The sequence below is a fragment of the Mastomys coucha genome, unplaced genomic scaffold (genome assembly GCF_008632895.1).
Source record: "Mastomys coucha isolate ucsf_1 unplaced genomic scaffold, UCSF_Mcou_1 pScaffold22, whole genome shotgun sequence".
Classification (NCBI taxonomy): domain Eukaryota; kingdom Metazoa; phylum Chordata; class Mammalia; order Rodentia; family Muridae; genus Mastomys; species Mastomys coucha.
In genome coordinates, this window is record NW_022196905.1 from 148,783,284 (window position 1) to 148,791,801 (window position 8,518).

Below are 8,518 nucleotides of genomic sequence, written 5' to 3' on the forward strand. Positions count from 1 at the left end.
TGGGCTTGTTAGATCACCTGGGAGTGTGGCTTTCTCTGTGTGTTGTGGGACTGGCTGCAGAGCTTCTGTTTCAGTCCTTTTTAAAGGCCTAGAATTGTAAATATCTCATCATAAAAGTTTAGTAAATATTTTGAAAAATTGCAACTTCTCTGACTATATTGTCTAGCAGTAAAAAATAATGTTTTCTTATTCTTGTATGTCTTTGTTAGTAATTCCTATCTACAGTCCTTCATACACACAGGGAAAATCACTTTATATCATCCAGGTGGAGCCTTCCAAAAGATGCTTCATATATTTACATATGTATACAGATGTATACAGTCATAAACACATGTCCATGGATTTCAAATTTGGTAAGTATGGTGCAAAATATGGTTGAATACATTTATGATTTGTTATTTAAATCTATCTCATTCTTTAAAATGATTATATAATTTCATAGAAGCAACACACAACCACTTATTGATTATTCCAGTGTTGAGAAATATTGGAATTGTCTCCAAATTCTTAAAATTTAAATCCAAGGTAAAAGTGAACCTTATGGACAAATATACCAGTGTTTCTTCAGAGTAGTCTTTGAGAAACAGAATTGTTGAATCATAGAGGGCCTGTATTTTACCTTTGACCTTTGCTGTAAATTTTGCTACCAATTTATGCTCCCAAACCCTCAGATCTGATATAATCTATTTAAAACCTTACTGTCCTAATTTTGTCTTGTCATTTGTATTCTTTTATTTTTTTTATCCTTTGCTATTAAATGAGTTTATAGTATTCTAGTAACTGTATACTATTTTTCATCTGCAATTTACCATCTTTTTTATTCTTTTATGCTTTTATTGTTTGTAACTACCTTTAAGACAGAGAATCATTTGGACTGAGTAGACAGTGGGAGAGAAAGAAGGAAATTAGTGCTTTCTCCAGCATCCCAGGTACCCAGTTTTGAGAATAGAAAAAAAAACCAAAAACATCTAAGCTAATGATGACTAGCTTTGATTTTGTCCTAGAATCCACAAAGTATATTACATTTTGATTAGGTAGTTTTTGTACTGCTGTCTAACTTGGTTCCAGGAGGAAGTTTAACTTGTGGTGAAAACAAGGAAAGGTTTTATGTTTTGTTTGTTTTTGTCTTTCTTCCTCTTTCTTTATTTCCTACTTCCCATGAGTTGTGATAAGAACGGGTAGTTTGGAAATTCCTGTATTCTTGTTTCTTCTCAAAGTCTTACACAATCAATTTGTAAGTGCATGGGATAGAAAAGATTAGCAGAGCCTTGCTTTTGATTGCTAGGTGGGTAGGGGACTTGCGGCTGTTTTCAAGGTATGATTCTGGCTACCTCTTCTAATTGGATTACCACGTCAACATCAAAGTTAGTATTTGTTTACTAATTAAGTAAAGAAACCCCAGAATGCCTATGTGTCAGACTTACCCTTACTCAGAATTCCAGTACACACACACACACACACACACACACACACACTTAAGTATCTTATTTCAAATAATTTATTTTGATTTTTATGTGTTTTGGTGTTTTTCTGTGGACCATATATGTACAGTGTCTACAAAGGCCAGAAAATGGTATTAGAATTCTGTGAAGCTGTAGTTACAGTTGGTTGTGATGTGATCCATCATGTGGGTGCAGGAAATTGAACCTAAGTCCTCTGCAAGTTCTGGGCCATCTCTGCAGTCCTCAGGTATGTATTTATAAATCTCCCCTTAAGAAAAAATAGGCACTTGTATTTTGCAATTCTTCTTATCCCTAATTTGAATTTCAGTATGTAAAATAAAGTCAGATATTTCTAAAATGTTACAGCCAGGAACATAACAGACACAGGCATTATCATTGAAAGTTGCCTATACTTTCTACAAATCACTCAACCCTCTGAAATATTCCCCACCCCAAAACTCTTTGTTTCAATTTTATGTTCATAGCCCATCTGAGTAATGGAACTGCAATGCTCTGAATACATTAGAGGCAAAAACATACTTGCACTGCATTTTTATTTTTTCTCCTGATCTGTTAAAGGCTTCAGAGCTGATGAAGTGACATTTCTGGTCTGTTAGTAACACCCTCTGAGAATAACAAGCAGAAGATTTTATTAGTTACTTGCATCTTGAATCATTTTTATTTATTTAGGGTATGGTAAGAAAATTTCACCAAGTAATCTGAGAGACGAATGTACCAAACAAATGTGAACATTAAAGGCTATCAGTCTGAAAGTCATTTGTTCTGCCACCACTTTTAACAGCATGCTTTTAGTCAAACTACAAAACTTCAGTTAGTTCTAGTATTTTTCCCTTTTTTATTAATTGAGCAAAAGAGCACAAATATTACTAAGTTAGCATTAAATCTACTTCATTCTCTCCCATGAAATCCACCTCAGGAGATACTATATCTATCTATCTATCTATCTATCTATCTATCTATCTATCTATCTATCCATCTATTTATCTATAGAACTGTTATTGTGTTGGTGTTTGACACACCTCATTTTCAAAAGCATGTTTATCACCAGTGAAATATGAACTTAGATGAAAAGATTACAAAGGACATTTTCAGCTAGCTTTCTTACTTCAGTAGCATAATATTCTCTGGGTTATAAACAAGATCTTTTTTTAAGGGTGGGTAATGGTTGGAATAGAACTGAAGTTCTCAGTCCATGATAAGTATCTGCTCTACCAGTGAACTATATCTTCTTTCCCAAAGTTTTCTTATATAGTGGGTTGCAAGAGTCCACTTCATGCAGGTATATCATGTTATTTGAGTATATTCACTACTGTCACCTGTCCCATTCCTATTAGCCTCATAGACCCTCTAGACAGTTTTGGTTTTACACTGATATTATCTGGACATGTATGCTTTAAAAATATAAAATGCTACATAAAATATAATCCTTCTAAATGGAAGAAAAATATGAGATTGAGTTAATTCACTTAATGTGTTTTTTTTCAGTTGTTTGTTTTCCTGCAAATGATGCAATATCATTCTTCATTATTGCTGAAAACATACCCATTGTGAGCATAAGCCTCATCTTCTTTATCTATTTTTCTGCTGTTGGACACCAAGGCTGTTCCACAATATTTGTGAAAAGTGCTGTAATAAACATTGATGTGAAAGTATAGGTTTAAAATAATATTCATACAAAATGGCAAACTGGTCTATTTTTATCATACCACTATTATTACTTTCAACATGAAAACAAAACCATAATATCATTCAATAGTTATCAATCTGCTACTTTAATATCTTGATCTTTTTCTAGCAGAAATTTTTATTTTTATTTTTTAAAAAATATATGGGCTTTACAAATATATACTCTTTTCTATAACTACCTCTTGGTAATACATTTTTTGTTTTATTTACTTATCCATTAATCTATTTCTGATTTTTAGACAAGTTTTGTGTGTGTGTGTGTGTGTGTGTGTGTGTGTGTGTGTATGTTTGTTTTCCTGGCTGTCCTGGAACTCACTCTGTGTAGACTAGGGTAGGTAGCCGTGATCTCAAAGATCTAAATGCCTCTGCATTACCAGTGCTGTAATTAATGGTGTGTTCCACTACTCTCCATACATTATTTATTATTATTATTATTATTATTATGTAAAGCCATTTACTAGTAGAATGGTGAGAGTCATGAAGCCAGCACATCTGTTTGACAAAGTACCAGCAAAGCTGAGCCATATGCTGCAACTGATCACTGACCTGATGCCCTTTACTTTCAGTTTGAGTCTCTGCATGTTACACTCTTGGGGAGCTCTTAGCATAATTCTTCACCCTTGTCTTCTCTTACAAAATTGTTTCTGTATTCCCCTGAGAAAGTCCTGAATGTACTACCCCCTGTTCTCTAGGAAGTAACCTTAGTTGACCCTACTTGAGAGTCTTTTCTGTGTTTTGGATATTGTTATCTGCCCCTAAGTAAATTCATGAAACACAATATTAGAACAGTTTGAACTTAGAGGAGGATGGCAAAATTCAGCAGTATAGGAGAAATGACAGTAGATCATAGCACAGAACTCCCTTTACAGGATATTTAGAATTTCTTAGAATTATAACCTATAAGATGAAAGACCATACATACTAAGCCCCTGGTAAGAACTCAGAAACAAAAGCTATAATGACTATGATAATATAATAGCATGTGTAGATTGTGCAAGAATGATATAAAAATTGTAAGAAGAAAAAGGTATTAGGATTTGTCATTCTTGGAAAAATTGCTTTACACCAGATTGCTGTAATGTTAATTAATTTAGAAACAAAACAATTCTTACAAAAAAATTTTAAATTCTTATAAAGGGGGGAGGGAACAGGGGTTTTTTTGTTGTTTTTATTTTATTTTATTTTATTTTGGAGGGGAACTGGAAAAGGAGATATCATTTGACATATAAATAAAGAAAATATCTAATAAAAATGTTATGAAAAACAACAACAAAAAGATTATAAATACAAATAACAGTGTCAAAAATTCCTAGCCCTATGTTCTCAGGTTCAGGTGAATTTGCAAGTGATGTGATTGATCATTAAAAGTTAATAATATTTCTTTAAGTGCTTCTTAGCCATTTGAGATTTCTCAGTTGAGAATTCTCTATTTAGCTGTGTACTCCACTTTTTTTTTTTTTTTAAAAAGGGTTATTTGGTCTACCTTCCTGATTATATATATATATACATATATATATGTATATATGTATATACATATATATATGTATATATATATATTGGTTTTTCAAGATAGGGTTTCTCTGTATAGCTCTGGTTCTCCTGGAAGTCACTCTAGACCAGGCTGGCCTCAAACTCAGAAATCTGCCTGCCTCTGCCTCCTAAGTGCTGGAGTATATTTTTAATATTAGCCCAATATCAGATATAAGGTTAGTAAACAACATTTGCCTATCTGTGAGTTACCGTTTTTGTCCTATTGTCAGTGTCCTTTACAGAAGCTTTTCAATTTTATGAGGTCCCATTTGTCTATTGTTGACCTTAAAGCATAGCCACTGGTGTTCTGTTTAGGAAGTTTTCCCCTGTGCCCAAGTATGCGAGTGCCGCAGGCCGGCTGATCTGGGCCTCCCTCAACCAAGGGAGAAACGGGGTCCTAGTCAGGTTGACGAGGCATAGGCAAATGACAAACAGATCCGACACAAGGGTGTGTTGAATCTGAAAGTATTTGTACAAGGTGAAATTCAGGCTTAAATAGCATACAGCAAACAGGGCAGATGACAAGAGTCACTTAGGCAGGCAGGACCTACAGCAAGGGGCGCGAGTCGAAGGTCATGTAGGCAAGTGACCACCACACCAAGGTCGGTAGGATCAGGTAGCCAGGTGTGAAGCAGGCAGAAGAGCAGTGGATCCCTCCCTGCTGGGGCTATTTTGGTATTCCTATGCTAATTCTCTGGTTCTGCTGGAGGCAAGGACTAGGAGAATCTGATCTAGCATTTCCTGCTAATTCTCTGGGTCCTGCTGGAGGCAAGCACTGGGGAGTTTTGACCTAATACTTCTAGCTAAAGTCCTTGAGTGGAAGCCCTTCATTACTCTCTAGTATGTAAAACATTTCTAACTATTGTGGGGCTGCCCTGAGAATTCTAACTATGTTAACAGTAAGCAATGGTGCCTGACCTCTGACATTCTATCTGATAAGGCAGATTCCTTGTTAGAAATTCCAAGCTAAGGACAGCTTGGAGATAACTTAGGATAGGTTGGAAACATTGTGCTGGCCAGGAAATGATGCCCAAACTTAGCTATTTACAAATCATTACTTGGGGTGCCTTTATGTCTAAATAATAGGGTGTGTTGTCGATTGGAAAGACTAATCTGGAACATGTCTGAGTTAGGAGATGCCAGCGACTATCTGAATGCCCAGGAGGCACAGAACTCCTTTACCCCTAATATTTTGGATTTGACTGGAGTAGATGAGTGGGTGTGGCATGCGAGGCTCTTTCTCACTTTCTCTTCTACTAGATTCAGTGTATCTTCAGTGTATTATGTGGAGGTCCTTGATCCACTTGGACTTGAGCTTTGTACAAGGAGATAATAATGAATCAATATGCACTCTTCTGCATGAAAACCTAAAATTGAACAAGCACCATTTGTTGAAAATGCTGTTTTTTTTTCCACTGGATGATTTTAGCTTCTTTGTCAAAGATCAAGTGATCACAGGTGTGTGGGTTCATTTCTGTGTCTTCATTTCTATCTCATTGATCTATTTGCCTGTCTCTGTACTGATACCATGCAGTTTTTAACACAGTTACTCTATAATATATTTGAGGTTAGGGATGGTGATTACTCCACAAGTTCTCTTATTATTGTGAATAGTTTTCAATATCTTAGGTTTTTTGTTATTTCAAATGAATTAGAGAATTGCTTTTTCTAACTCTATGAAGAATTGAGTTGGAATTTTGGTGGGGATTGCATTGAATCTCTAGATTACTTTCGGCAACATGGCCATTTTTACCATATTAATCCTAAGACTAGGCATATATTCTCATATCAAGGCTGGACAAAGTAACCCAGTAGGGGGAAAAAGGTCCCAATAGTAGGCCAAGAGTCAGGGATACCCCTACTCCCATTGTTGGGTATCCAACAAAAATATGAAGTTAAAGAACCACAGCATGTATGCAGAGGGCCTGGTACAGACTTATGCAGCTTTGGTGGTTGCAACTTCAGTCACTGTGAGCTGCTATGAGTCTTGCTTTTTGATTCTATGGGCTGTGCTCTCCTAGTGTCCTCAACCCCTCTAGTTTTTACAGTCCATTCTCACTGTCACCTATGGAGTTTCCTGGGCTCCACCTAATATTTGGCTGTGGGTCACTATATCTACTCCTATCAGCTGCTAGAGGAAGCCTTTCAGATAATGTTTTATTTAGACACCAATCCTATGAGTATAACAGAACAGCATCAGTAATTATTTCATTGGCTGTTTTGTATTGTTTTGTTTTGTTAGTCTCCACCTACCAGAAGAACAGGCCATGCCTCCCAACTGAATTGTTTTTCTTTGACAAAAACCTCAACCCAACCAGAAATCCTGCCTACCAATAGACAGGCATACCAATTGCTGTCCCTACATCCTCCCACCCCACACTTCTTTAGCTCCTTCATGTAGATAACCCATGCTCAACTATAGGGCATGCTTTCCAGAAGATCAGGTAGGCACATTGCCAGGAGATTCTTCAACTTTTCAGCTCCCTTGGGAAGACACCACTTGGCTGACCACAGGCTACAAATGCTAGAAGACAAGGTAGGGCACCCATCCTATTTCCAGTACCCCCACCTCTCTTTGTTGCCATATCCCAGACCCAACCTTTGAAGCACATGCCCTACTGGACCAGAGGCCACAGGCCAGAGGCCACAAAGGCCACTAGAACTATAGGCTTTAACATAGATGGAGACTCCTCACTGGATCAGAAGACAAGCCATCCACCAAAACTGCTCCCACCTGGTGGAGAGATCCCTTGTTCTTACAAGACACTCAGAAGACTGAGCCAAACTTGAGTTGAGACTATACACTTAATCACAGACCACACTAGTGAGAATAGCAGAATGTAAACACAAACCAAGCAACAAAATACTCATTTCAATAAAGACAAGCCCAGAAAGTGTCACCTAGGTATAAGGTATAATCACCACAGACCTAGATGACTAGATGACAGCATCAGAACACAATCAATAACAGACAGAGCAATATGACTCCACCAGAGTTCTCTTACTACAGTAAGCCCTGAATATTCCAACATAACTGAAGCACAAGAAAAAAAACCCTTAAAACCAACTGTATGAAGATGACAAATGTCCTTAAAGAAGAAGTAAATAAGTCCCTTAAAGAAAAATCAGAAAAGACAAACAAAAATTGGAGGAAATAAGGCAAACCCTTAAAGAAAACAAACAAACCAAAGCAAACCAAATAAAAAACAAGCAGTTAAAGGAAACAAAAATTGTAAAACCTGAAAATAGAAATAGAAGCTGTCTTATTTGGGGTTTGATTGTTGCGAAGAGACACCATGATCAAGGCAACTCTTATAAATGAAAACTAATTGGGGCTGACTTAAGCTTTCAGAAGCTTAGTCCATTATCATCATGGCAAGAAACATAGCATTGTGCAGGAAGACATGATACTGGAGAAGGAACTAAGAGTTCTAACTACATCTTGATCTACAGACAGCAGAAGACTATGTACCACACTGGGCTTAGCTCAAGCACAGGAGACCTCAAAGCTCTCTCTCACAGTGACATACATCTTCCAACAAAGCCACACCTACTCCAAGGCCACATCACCTAATATTGCCATTACCTACAGGCCAAGCACTCAATGAATCTATGGAGGGACATTCCTATTCAAAACACCACAGAAGCATTTCAGCAGTCACTAAAGCCACTAGAACTGCAACCTTTAACATGGGTGGAAACTTCTTGCTGGATCAGAAGATAAGACGCCCACCAAAACTCCTGCCCTCAACTCAAGCAGCCATTCCTCTGAATCTAAAGAAAACACATCTGAGAGAATTCTGGAAACAGTATTTGTGTATGTGTGTGTGTGTGTGTGT

At 36.9% G+C, this 8,518-nt stretch overlaps 1 long non-coding RNA gene across 1 annotated transcript in view; it reads right to left on the reverse strand.

The window, feature by feature from the left end:
* Positions 1 to 1,979: 1,979 nt before the first annotated feature.
* The window catches only part of LOC116071110, a 7,437-nt gene continuing 898 nt past the window's right edge, over positions 1,980 to 8,518 (reverse strand). Inside the window, exons 2-3 of the long non-coding RNA XR_004110712.1 lie at positions 3,006 to 3,089; positions 1,980 to 2,068 (exon numbers count right to left, since the gene is read on the reverse strand). This is a non-coding gene — a long non-coding RNA (uncharacterized LOC116071110). The remainder of the gene's footprint in view (positions 2,069 to 3,005; positions 3,090 to 8,518) is intronic.